Source organism: Lissotriton helveticus, chromosome 2_1 (genome assembly GCF_964261635.1).
Source record: "Lissotriton helveticus chromosome 2_1, aLisHel1.1, whole genome shotgun sequence".
NCBI lineage: Eukaryota > Metazoa > Chordata > Amphibia > Caudata > Salamandridae > Lissotriton > Lissotriton helveticus.
The window spans coordinates 767,798,612-767,812,547 of record NC_136059.1 but is presented as its reverse complement, the minus strand read 5'-3'; the positions used below and the strand labels follow the sequence as shown (position 1 = coordinate 767,812,547).

Here is a 13,936-nt window from a genome sequence, read left to right as displayed (position 1 = left end):
TGCGGAAGTCCACACTCTTATAACGGACGAAAACCCTGACATTCTGTTCTTATGCGAAACCTGGCTTCATGACGACCAGACTAGCATTTTGAACCTTACGCTGCCCAATGGTTTCTCCGTAAAACTGGTTAACAGACATTCCAGGGGTGGGGGAATAGCCGTTATATATCGAACTACGTATAACTGCTCCTTCACGAAAGAGGATATCTGGGGTTGCGAATGTGCACGATTCAAGATCTCCATTTGCCCTCAATTCACCCTCTCTGGGCTTTACATCTACCGACCACCAGGTCCTTCTGTCAGATTCATTGATGAACTCCTAGAAATATCCCACACCTTGGTAGTCTCTTCTCCCAATTTCACCATACTGGGTGATCTTAATCTCCACTTAGACTCCGTCACTGAACCCACCATTAAAAACCTGTTGGCCGACCTTACGGCCCTGCAGCTAAACTCCCTGGTCCACTCCCCCACTCACACTGCCGGGCACATATTAGATCCTATTTTTACCAACATTTTGGAAGCTAGTGCTGAGTCCCCTGAACCCATGGGTTGGACCGACCACTTCCTCGTCAAACTTTTCATTACGGCAAAAAAAACGCCCGCTAAAGTTGCGGCTAACCCCTGCCACAAACGGCCATGGCACAAATTCTCTTCAGAAGACCTCATTAAAAACTTAGGAGAATTCCATCCCCCCGACGAGAACAGAGATATTAATACAGCTTATGCTGCTTTTAATGACTGGATCGTGACAGGGCTTGATGCCTTAATTCCGGCTAAATGGGCAAAAACTCGCAGCTCCCCCACCAACCCATGGTACAATGAAACGCTCAAAACCTTACGGAAGGATTGCAAGAAAGCTGAACGCGAATGGAGGAAAAACTACTTAGACAACGACAAAGCCCTTTACCTATCAAAACTGCGCACGTATCACAAGGCAATACGCACCACCCGAGCTTCCTTTTACGCAAAGGAAATTAAACTAAGCACCAACCCCACCAAAACGATCTTTAAACTAGTTCAAAGCCTCCAAAAGGTCTCCAACACGGCCTCTGGCATTACCTCCTCGAAACAGTGCGAAGACCTTGCCACCTTTTTCATTGAGAAAGTGAGGAAAATGTATACTTCCTTTCCCCAAGATGAGCCTGTGCCCACCAACACCTCCAACTTTGCGGTGGACACGTCGAAACTGTCAAGAATACCTGACATATCCCTCGACGACCTTGCAAAACTGTGCAGACAGGTTAAGTCTGGTTCCCCCACAGACCCCATGAGACCAACTAAATTCTTGGACTCGCTGGAATTCTTCCTTCCCTCGCTTTCCAGCCTACTCAATCTCTCCTTTTCCTCAGCTGTGGTTCCCACCTGCTGGAAATCTGCATGGGTTTCTCCCATTATTAAAAAACCCACATTAGATCCCACAAAACCAGAAAATTACAGACCCATCTCGCTGCTCCCCTGGACGTCCAAACTGGCTGAAGCCCATGTTAACAAAGTGCTATCCCATCATATGCTGCAAAACCACGTCCTGGACCCTTCCCAAAACGGCTTCATGCCAGGACACAGCACCGAGTCGGCCCTGTTGACCACCACAGAACACCTTCGGGGCGTCCTGGACGCTGGTCAAAGTGCCGCGCTGATCCTGTTGGATCTCAGCGCGGCCTTTGATACGGTCTCACACAACAATCTGTTGAATCGACTTGAGGCCATAGGGATCAACGAACTCGCCCTTGAGTGGTTCCGGTCCTTTCTAAAGGACAGGTCCTTTCAAGTTTCAGCCCCACCCTACATCTCCCAACCCCATCCCATCGAACAGGGAGTTCCCCAGGGATCGGCGCTTAGCCCATCCCTTTTCAATCTGTACGTCCAGCCTCTTGCAGCAGTGGCAAAAGAGTGGGACCGTACGCTTCTGTCGTATGCCGACGACACACAGCTGGTCATCACACTCTCTGAAGGCCCTTCTACCTCGGCCACTAATTTCAGGGATGGGCTAGCGGCAGTTGCACAGTGGATGACACGCAACTGCCTGCAGCTGAACGCCGGGAAAACGGAGGTGCTTCTCCTTGGCAAAAACCCTAGCTACTGGAGCGATCATTGGTGGCCCTCTTTGCTTGGTCCCACCCCCGTGCCAAAAAATGTTGTGAAGAACCTAGGTGTCTGGCTCGACTCCTCTCTCAACTTTCAGTCCCACACAAAGAAAGTGGCAGCTACGTGTGTGGGCCTAATGAGGAGTCTTAGCCCGATACTCGGTTTCTTCGACTCCAGAACCCGTCAACTTATCATCCAGTCCATGATTCTTGCCCGGCTGGACTATGCCAATGTGCTATTCTTGGGGGCAAATAAAGCAGAATTAGCACGGCTGCAGCGCATTCAGAACTCGGCTGCCAGAGCTGTGGTTGGCCTCCCACGCAGGTGCTCTGCCAGAGCTACCATCCGTAATCTGCACTGGCTGCCAATTGAATCCCGAATTCATTTCAAAACCCTTACCACTGCATTCAAAGTTCTTAACTCAGACTGCCCTGAACTCCTACGCCCGCTCCTTGTACCCTACACTCCTCAGCGTACCTTACGCTCACTGGGACAACACCTTGTGACGGTCCCCCGTTCCAGGCTTTGTAGAATGGGTGGACGTTCCTTCAAAGTCTTGGGGGCAAGACTTTGGAACTCCCTGCCTTCACATATCCGCACTCTAACCAACTTGACTGCCTTTCGAAAAGAACTAAAAACTCATCTCTTTTCCCTTATCTAGTCTTCTGTTGGCTATCCCCCCCATCCCCTCAGGTACTGGTTAGGTCAGCGCCGGGACGCTCCGTTGCTGGGGCAGCTGTTTGCGCTTTAACAATTGGATAACATAACATAACATAACATGCTTTCTGACTACTAATTATATTTTCTTCACTAATAAGGGGGTGGCGATTTGAGGCGTTGACACCTACTGGCTAGGGCTGGGAGTGATGCACTTGCGATGACACTTGCTGGCCTTGGCTTGTAGTGCTGCTCTACAGTGGTACCTGTTGGAGAGGGCTGCAAGACCTACTTTTGCAGCAACACCTACTAACAATCAATGGCAGCTCTGCCCTTCGAGTGACTCACTTGTGGTAAGGAATTTGGAGTTCTGCTACTGCTGGCAGGAGGGTTCCTGAGGCAATGGCTGGCAAAGACTGGGAGTATGGCCTTTACACAGTGACACCTGCTGGCCTGAGCAGGAAGTGCTGCCTTTTCAGTAGCATCTGCTTGCAGTGGCTAGTTGTGCTGCACTGCAGTGACACCTGGGGGCCAGAGAAGGGGCTCTCTCTCATACTAATATCATCGGAGCAAGTCTGGAAGTACTGCTCAGCCACTGACACCCAACAGCTAGCGGGTGCTCTTACTGCTATACCTGCAGCTCGGGGTTAGGGGTGCAGCTCTTATGGTGACCCAGTTGGCTGGAGCTGGAATTTTGGCTCTCACAGTAAAGTCTGCTGCAGTGGCACTTGTTGGCCGGTCATTGAACAGCTACAGCTGCTGGCCGGGGATGGAAGTGCCGTTAGGGTGGTATCAAGCGATGCCCACAGGCCCATGATGGAACCTTGAGCACATTTATCAAAGTTCTGACCTGAGCGTGCAACCCAGTGATATTACATTTAGTAAAAATGTGTGACTCACTTGACATGCACCTGCCTTTCTTTAAGAAATGAGCACATAAGATCGGTATGGTGAAAATGTAGATCGATATGGTAAATATGTAAACAATTTTAAAAAGTCACATAAAAAAAAACTCGTGCAACCGCAGGTCTCTCATCACCATGTTTAAGTCCAGATATATGACTACAAGGAATTCACAAGAGATTAGGCTTGAAAACTGCAATAGATGTCACTATCTAGGAGTACTCCTGGTGATCACGTTTATCACGCAAGTGCACACTCACTTGTTTGTAAAGCGCTCCGACACCTTAGGGTAATTTTCGCGCTGTATAATATCGCATTAAATAAAAGTGAGAGCGAGACGCTTTCATATCACCTCGTGTAGTCACTGTGCGCAGTCGGCCTGTCATGCTTGCCCTTTGACAAGCTCTCACAGGTCGACACTGCCCTCTCGTTTCACTGAAGGGGACTGCAATCCCGATTTTTATTCACAGGTATAAATCTCTCCACATCACTAGGACGTCCTGGATGAGACCGAGTTCCTTGAAACAGGGCCCTTCAGTTCCTTTGGATGTGACACTGGACTGCTGGGTGCTGAACTATTAACTCTACTGAAAGGAAAAGAGTAAACGGTGTCTACCCTTTGGTAATGCACATTTAAGTGAACGTAATCTATTTTCATTAGCTTCTATCTGTCTTCGGATTTTTCAATTTAAGAAATGTCATATACGTACATACACGCACAACAGATACATACATACACACATGCATACATTACCACGTGTCCCTTTTTAATTTACTAGTCCTTGGCGCATTTTCAACCGGAATATGCCACCCGCTCTAATTCCATATCACCTGTGCATTGCACTCCTCACGTGGTATTCAAGGCTTGTGTGGAATGTTTGCCCCGAGGGCAGGGTTAAGAAATAACATGGTTGCCTGTGTTTTTATATACATTCTGGCTAACTGTGGCGAAGGTCTGGTTTCCTGGTCCATGTCGTCTGTTCGTGTTTGGCCACTGATTGTGTAAGAACGGCCCAAGTGAATGTTTGATAATATCATTAATTTTTAAGAGAATGAGTGATACAGTTCTACGCTGAATTACGTGAATGGAGTGGATTTAACACATTAATTTCCTTTATCAATTCACTGTGAGGTTTTGTCGAGCACGTTCAAGGCACCAAAGGCACGATCGAGACATAATAGTATAAGTTCGCATGAAAAGGTCCAATAAAGAAAAACACTGATGGGGAAGATAGAAGTAATAAAAAGAGCTGACAGAAAATCTAAAAAAATATGCGCAAGGTTTTTAGTCTTGTCATAGGAAGCACACGAACGAAATCGGAATATTAAATCTGTTTGCGGGTCGTACAGCAGAGAAAAACATATGCATTATGCTGTGTTAATTGGTTTTGTAAAGCGCGTGATTACCAAAAAATGCTGGCCGGATCTATATATATATATATATATATATATATATATATATATATATATATAGATAAGATAAAAGATGCTCTTGGAATTGCAGCTTCCATGCCAGTGCGCAGAGAGGAGCACGGCTGGCACAAAATCAAACGAGTCACAAACCACACATACTTAATGGACTTCAAATTAGGTTTTATCTCCTGTCAACAAGTTCGCACTTTGGCTGGGAAATGTATTTGAAATCCTCTCGCGCAGCTCTAACTCTGCGGAAGTGTGAGACGACAATAACCAATTAAAATCCATTTCACACACCGGGGCTATGCAGAGGATGTTAAATAGTGTGGCTTTAGAACAGCGACTTTTAATGATGTCATGCTGAGAGATATTGTTTTATCTGTTTACAGCCCTGCGGCTAATAAATCTGCAACCTTCGCCCCTAAGACACCGTGTGGATGTCTTGTTGGCTAGGAAGGGAACACAGGGTAATTTATCTGAATGGTATCTGCCAGTAGCAAGTCGCAGAGAGCAACTTCTGCAGCCACTAAAGAAACTTGAAATGTTTGAAAATAGATGAATTGCTTTAAATAATTACCCTGTCAAGAAATTATTGAATTTGTGAACCCTTTTCTTTTGAGGTGTTTAACTACTCCCTGCAGGATGGCGGGGTGGCGAAGACAACGTAACATTAACATAAAGTCCAAACTGTGAGTCAGGTAGTCATGGTTTAAAACACTTTGGAATGAAGATAAAACAAAACCTGAAGTTTACAGCTTGACTGCCCGGTCGGACTAGTGCGAACGGAAAAAGAAGGTGAAAGAGATTGCGCGCGCTTGTTCGTGTAAGAGTAAGCTGGTCGACGCTTTGGAAGCACTTCCAAAAGCCAGTTACTAAATGTCTCGCTGACAGCGCATGCGCGTTGGATCAGCGAGACTTAAAAAGGAAATCATTCCAAAATTTACCTTAATCAGAGTTCCCTCAGTAACTGGATCGGAGAATATGTGAAACCTCAATTTCATGAGACAATGTGTCCCAGTGTTAAGGCACCTCCCAATGTATCTAAAATCAGAAATTCAATTAATTAAGTACATGGGATAGATTTAATGAGCTCACTCGGTTACTTGAGTCCAACTCAATGAAAAGTTAAAAGGGTTTTAATATGGAATTTAAAAATAAAGTGTTATAGAGTCAATGGTATTGAGGCTCTATGTAGTTATATAGAAAATGCAAAAAATCTGAAATTATTTAGTTGCCAAATGGGCAGCAAAAACAGTGAAGAAACGGACAGCATCCTTAGTAGAACAAGAAAGTCTTCTCAAAACATCTAGCTCTCCCCCAAAATCAAGGGACTTTTATACAATATTTTCACATATTAAATTATAAAATCTGCAGACTCACTCTGGTGTGAGCAAATGTAGCATTTCATAAGCAAATCAGAGCACATGAAAAATATACATCACGTTGCCTTAGCACTCAAGAACTATCCCACTACATGAATAACTATTCAGTACCATCTATGCTAATGTTGTCCGGAGATGCCAGAACATAACTAGACACATGAACAATAACGTGTTGACGGGGCTACAGTGAACCAATGGAGGAACCCTGGGATGTTTCAAGTTGCCTGAAAGTTCATCAAAAGCAAGACAACAATACAAGTGGAAATAAGCCAATATATCTCAGATTGACTATGTGCTGCAGAGTTTGCGAGGAGAGATTGGTGGGGTGTGGGGGGAGTGAAACAGAAGTGATTTCCATCTTGAATAAGGTGGCATTCATTTCTAATCTAAGGCATAATGAACACATGTTAGAAAAATACACTTCTTCACCTCATAAAGAAGTTGTTTGAAAAAAAGTACACGTTCCATCGAGTGAGAAAATGCATTCTGCTTATTGTTAATAATGCACCAAACTATACATTCCTCACAACTGTACTGTTCATCAAGTGCATGGGAGCAGCCAGAAAAGGAAAATACTTGCTTCCCCACATTAAACCATTCCTTAATGAGTAAAGCAAGTGAGTTTGACCCTCGGAGGGTTCAGGACTGGATTGCTCTAGCTCAGGAGATGTTCTCGGCTTAAGAAAATGTGTTATGTGACACGTGGTGCATGCTACAGAATAATATCTTGAAACTTCAGCATAATGTCTTCCAGTATGTCTGAAAGAGCACTCATGCAATAATTGAAAATAATAATTACTATAATAATATAATGAAGCATTGCCAGTATGCTGAGGCTGCCATACCATGGAAGTGTTGGAGGGCTTCTTTCCTTTCACCGTATCTTTTTCTCTTTATTTCAGACTCTTTTTTCCTCTTCCCTTTCTATTCCTTTTCTGTCCCTCCATCTCATTCTATACTTGTTTTGCTCTCTAATTTTCATGATTTGCCTTTCCCTTTCTCTAGTATTGTAGTGAGCTCATTTGTCAGTCTACCAACCTGTAGGTGGCTTTGTTACATCATTTCTATGAAGTGTTATTTACACATACAGTTCGACAGTGTGGGTACTGTGTTGACAATAAAACTGTACATAAGAAGGGAAAGTATTAATATTGACATGTCAATGTACACTTGACATACTTGGTCATCGTGGAAGTATCAGAAAACTGATTGATAATTCTAAGTGTAAGACTGTGAAATCAGCAGCCTGGGTGCAACACATAACCTGTCCTAACACCGTTAGCACTGAGCAACTTTAACTCACTAAACCCTCATTTTGGGCGTTCTCTTAACCAAATGCAGCTGTTTCTTTAAATGCAGTTTTGCTTAGGCGCCCACAAGAAGCATCCAGTACTTCAAATGAGTTCTTGTGGTTGAGGAATTGGGGTGGGAGATTTCCAGTCCACACATCTGTGAACAAAATAGCAGTCATTAAAAAAATTATATGGGCATTGATGGGGAGAAAGTGTAATGATTAAGATCTGATGGAGCAAGGTTTCGCACGCAAAGCGCCTTGCTTGGACTGAACCCTCTCAAAATAATAAGTAATGTATTAACCAACATGTTTCGTCTTATTAACAATGCACCACACGACATTTCTAGTATCTAGGGGAAGCTTTTCAACGTGCTTTTACTAACAGTAACTCGAATGCATTAAAAGGGCCGCCGCAACGCGGGAACTTTTCTGCGCATGCGTCTGTCACACTCATGTGACATGACGTACTTACTGCTTGGTGGGAAAACTTTGCTTCTACACACTAGAACTAAAGATGGCTGCTCTATGTTCTCATGCACTAAATGCTTGCATTGCTGCTTTTACTAAGTTGTTCGTACTGCATAATCCCTAATGCGGTAGTTAAAATAAAGTAATGGGAATAGAGTAGAGATAAGTGGTAACAGTGCATAAATTTATAAAAGTTTCTAAAACTGTTTCTCTTTGACTTTGCTATTAGCTTGTGTTCTGACCAATTGAGTGTAATGATGTTCCATCTTGGATCATGAAACTGGGCATGTGCCCAATTCACCCGAGTCTACAATCCATGGCATTGAATCCATGCCAACTCCTGACTTGCTAGTAGATGTTTGTGAGAACTCGACCTACTGAACCTCTAAGAGGATGTCAAATTATACATTGTATTACTATTGGAACATTCATTGTCGGGTGGAATAAAAGTGCATGGGAAAATAAAATATTGGGCGGGAACATCCATCTGAATATTGAAGAGCATGACCTCATAACTGGTATGGTGTGATTACCTCTCCTAGTCTTTTGACCAATCAAACTGATAGAATTCACACATTTGCAACATTGGGGGGGTGGTACACTGCCCTGGAACATGGTATTTCTAAGGTAGGCTTAGCTAGTTAGATTGTCCGACTTGTCCGAATAGCTGACCTGTCACTGACCCAACGCACTCAATAGGCGATCGAGAGCAGAGGTGCTGGCGGAGCACTCTGTCAGAAGATTCTGGGAAGGAGTTCGCTAACCCAATCGGGGTCCGACTGTTAGCTGCAAAGAGGGGTGTAACGCTGGCGTTGCACTTTAGCTGTGGGTGCCGGTCCTGACCTGCGGTGGTCCTGTCCTGATCCAATTTGGTCCGTACTTATACTGAATTCTGGTCTTCACCTGTTCTATCCTGTTGGCACCTGCACTATCGGGGGTCCTCTCCTTTTATCCCAGCCCGTGGCCAGGGTTGGTCTTCACACCATTCTAGGTAAATATAAAAGTTGTAAGGGTATGTCATTGTGCTGTTTTCCTTTTCTTATCCTTCCTATGTTTCACTGCTCAAGATATTTCCGCATCATATCGCTTTGATTATACTTTTCCTAATTGAACAAACTTGGTATGGACTCACACCTTTAAGAAATTAATTAGATAAAGCATTTAAATCTTCTCTGAGTCTGTGGTTATTTTATGAGTGCAAATGATTATCTACTACCTATTTTCTTGCTAACTCCCTTGATCCCTTAGGACTCTAGGTACCGGTAACAAAGATTGGTAAGTCAAGGTATAGGTCCTAAAAGGTTAAATTAATCACTGGTTGAGCATAGGGTTTACCTGTTCAAAGTGTGTAAGTGTTTATCGGCCCAGTTGAGTATGGTAAAATTCTGGGCAGGTGAACCCAAGCTCTATCAGATCAGAAGGCGAAGGAGACTTTGGGATTCCATCCAGTTGCCAGTCACTCTGCAGTGTGCTAAGTAAAGTAAAAGTAAAGTCCACATTTGTAAAGCGCACAATCACCCGTAAGGGTCTCTAGGCGCTGGGGGGCCGTCGGGAAGATTAAGCGAGCTATTGCCCAGAGTCACATGGTGCTGGGCTAACCTGCCGCCGGAGCCGGGAATCGAACCGTGGTCCCCAGATTCCAGCGTCAGTCGCCCTGGCCGCGGCGCCACACCTCTTCCACCAAGTAACTTAGTTTCAGGGAATTAAATAATTAGTAAGCTTGGGTATTTAAGGACCCTACTAAATTATACTGCACTTGCCTTGGTAGGATCAGTTGACTGGCCACCACAATCCATGTCATCCCAGACACAAGGTTTCCAGCCTGTGGGGTTTTGCTTTATAGCCAATTGTTACCACGTGTGCAAATCAAGATACAACACCTTGAATGCATTAGTTTGACACACAAAAACCTAGGGAATCCATGATGATCTGGAGCGAGCTGGCCACGCTAGATCATGTGCTAAAAGCTTGCACTATTCACTGTTGTGTGTTCATACTGGGCAAGTTAGTACCCCCAGTTCCCAGGTCAAACAGGATTACTTTAGAAGCCATCCCAGAGTCATTGGATGATCATCCAACTACCTTAGAAGTCATTTACACTTCATCAGACATCATCAAGCTCTTGAAGTCATCAGCAAGCTGCAGAAGCTCAGCCTGATGATTTGAGGATGACTTGAAAATGAGTATCTGATGACTTTAGTAGGTGTCATTATTCGTGACGATTTAAGGAGGACTTGAAAAGGAGTACCTGATGACTTTAGTAGGTGTCATTATTCGTGATGATTTAAGGAGGACTTGAAAATTTGTATCTGCTGACTTCAGAAGGTGTCATTCCTGATGATCTGAGGATGACTTGTAAATGACTCTCCGATAACTTTACAAGATGACATTGTTCCTGATGGCTTTGGGGTGATTTGAAAATAAGCATCTGAATACTTCAAAGGTACTATTGTGTTTTCAATAAGATGTTTTTGCGTCTGGTGATTTTAACAGGAATTGCTTGTTTATTTAAAGAGCACGTCCACCACTTTGGTTTCAGAGTTCCAGAAAAATGCAAACGGTTGGATGATTGCACAATGAATTGCAGATAAACGTCTGACCTCCTGCAGCTGGGAGCCCCAAAACCCAAACACACCCTGAACCCCCAAATTAACCCTTGCACCCCAAAACCCAAACACACCCTGAACCCCAATAATAACCCTTGCATCCCAAAACCCAAACACACCCTGAACCCCAATATTAACCCTTGCACCCCAAAACCCAAACTCACCCTAAACCCTAAAATTAACCTTGGCACCCCAAAACCCAAACACACCCTGAACCCCCAAATTAACCCTTGCACCCCAAACACACCCTGGACCCCCAAATTAACCCTTGCACCCCAAACCCAAACACACCCTAAACCCTAAAATTAACCCTGGCACCCCAAAACCCAAACACACCTTGAACCCCCAAATTAACCCTTACACCCCAACCACACCCTAAACCCTAAAATTAACCCTGGCACCCCCAAACACACCCTGAACCCCCAAATTAATCCTTGTACCCCAAACCCACCCTAAACCCTAAAATTAACCCTGGCACCCAAAAACACTCTGAACCCCCAAATTAACCCTTGCACGCCAAACCCAAACACGCCCTAAACCCTAATATTAACCCTTGTACCCTAAAACCCAAACACACCGTAAACCCTAATACTAACCCTGGCACCCCTAAACCCAAACACACCCTGAACCCCCAAATTAACCCTTGCACCCCAAAACCCAAACACACCCTGAACCCCCAAATTAACCCTTGCACACCAAACACAAACACACCCTAAACCCTAATATTAACCCTTGTACCCTAAAACCCAAACACACCCTAAACCCTAAAATTAACCCTCGCACCCCAAACCCAAACATGCTCTAAACCCTTAAATTACACCTGCCCCCCAAAACACAAACCCACCCTCAACCCCATAGCTGCTAAGGTTTCTGATTGCTATGTGTGACATTTCCATAATTTCAGTGTAATTATGAGTGACATTTCAGCGACAATGAGTGACACTTTCTTGCAAGCAAAAATCATTCAATATAGACGAGGGAAACTTCTTAACGTCAGAAATTACAGCCATTTGAGCAACAAGAATCGCCAAGAAGTTCTTGAAACTGCTCCAGAGAATCAGAAATGGAAGGGTGCTAACCCTATTGCTCCCTCCTGACAGATGAAAGAGAGCCCTTCTGGCAAAAGTAAACACCACCAATGACAACGGGCACCGGCGCACTGTAAGTCACACCAGATCAAATGTGTGAGTCACTCAGTGACTAACACATTTTGATCTGGTGGGACAGTGCATGCAGCTCTGTGTGACAGACAACAAGAGACACACCACCGCACAGCAACACAAAAGGTTTGCCACCATGTACGCCCTAAAATCCAAAAGACTTACAAACCCCCAAACTGTTTATGAATGCGGAATGCCGGGGGGCGCTGCTGTGTTTGCAAATGATACTTTCTGCACCCCCAGGCTGCACTTCCTTCATAGAGTATTTCCATAACCACATAGTTCAGTGGAATCCGATTGTTAGACTCTTACAACTGCGGACAGACCTGCTCATGGCCCGAGGAATAGGTCTTGCAAAGGAAAACAAGCTTTGTCGTCATGGTGACTGCCGAATTCACTCCATCACAATACTAAAATACATTTTTTAAAAGCACAGCTGCCTCGAACACAATGTCAAAATCACCTACTGTAAACCATCAGTCTGCCGGCTGGCTGGGACTCGAACCGCAGATCCTCAATTGAGAGCAGCTCTCTCTCTTTTTCATATACCGGAAGCCGGTGGATTCCTCTAGCAAAAGCCTACGCCCATTCGGGAGCGCCGGAAGTGACGTCATTGTTCTGCGGCAAGAACGAAGACTGCCGTGAGTGCAATGGCCATTAAAGGGACAGATGGATTGGCATCCGTCTCTTTATTTTTCCAACTCCACTTTCGTCATCAATTCCAGCGTATACTCAGGTAAGTGCTGCAGCTGTTAAAAAAGTGCAGCATCGATCCTCCGCTCTCGGTCCCAGCTGCTCAATTTCCGTCCCAGACCAGCTTCCTCATTTTTCGGAAAGCACGAATTTTCATTAAGGGGGCAAATTCAGACGCAGCTCCCTGCATGTGTGTGCTTCGTACGTGTTATAATGAATGCCTGCGTTGCAATGTGTGTGTATTATGTGTGTTTGATGTTTGTCTGTATCAGCCTGCCTACTTGTTTAATATGCACCTTTTGTGTTTGAGCATGTGTATGTGTGACGTAGTGCGTGCCTGTGTAAGTTGTGGAAAATTGCAAAAAGCCTAAAAAATGTGTTTTACGGCAAGTTCTTCGCCGTAAGGAAAAATAAATTACTGCCCGTATATTGTAGGTCCCATGTTGGTTCCAAGTGCACCTGCGTGTATTCAAGATTCTCGACCAAATGGAACAGTTTTCGATCTACTGAAAAGTTGTCAATCAAAGAAGGCTAAACGCATTTATTTATGTGTATATTGTTGAGCGTTACTTGTGTCCTTGCAACTTGTAGTGAGCTTTCATTACTAAATGAATGTGTGCTCTATTGTTGAATACTGGTCACGTTCCCCAAGCTGTGTAGTGTGCAGAGCAGCACATCTTCTAAAACACTGGCAGTTTTCATGGATGCGTTTCAAAGCATAAGGATAAATGCTTCAAATAACTTAACCGTTGTAATGCTGGTTCCTTATTTTGTTTGCTATTTGTGTAATTGAAAGGGCTGGTTGCCTGTGGCGATTGAGGTTTACGCCCTATTTAGGAAACGTAGTCCAACGCATTCCAACATCTTGCAATATCTACTTTCGCAAAACTGGCTATCATTCTGGTTTCGTTCCATGTGCATGCAATGTTTTTAACTCGTTTGTATATATTATTGAGACAGGGCCAATTACGTATTCCCTGTTTGCGCTAATTTACCTTGACCGCTAAGATCTCTGTAAAAATGAAGCAGGTCTTGTTACATCTGCCACTATCGATCATCCCAGCCATATATTATCCAGTTACAACCTGACCTACTGCTAAAGTACTGAGGCAGAGGGATCGAGCCCTGAGATAAATCACATTAATATTTCCTATTAATTCCAGCCCATTGGCTTTCAATCATGGCCAAGCGGCACCCGGCCCCAGGAGCCTGCGTGTCCTGGTGGCGGTGTTTACACAGCGGCTGAGACGCGGTAAATCATCTACCTGC

At 44.5% G+C, this 13,936-nt stretch overlaps 1 protein-coding gene across 3 annotated transcripts in view; it reads right to left on the bottom strand.

Annotated features, from left to right (window-relative positions):
• FER (FER tyrosine kinase) overlaps positions 1–12,557 on the bottom strand; it is a 1,039,778-nt gene extending 1,027,221 nt beyond the window's left edge. For 2 of the 3 annotated variants that reach the window (XM_078675465.1, XM_078675466.1), the window contains exon 1: positions 12,442–12,545. The gene's annotated coding sequence lies outside the window, so the exon portion shown is untranslated. Of the gene's footprint in view, positions 1–12,441 lie in introns of all 3 variants that reach the window. The other variant, XM_078675464.1, reaches the window with a different exon arrangement.
• Positions 12,558–13,936: the final 1,379 nt, after the last annotated feature.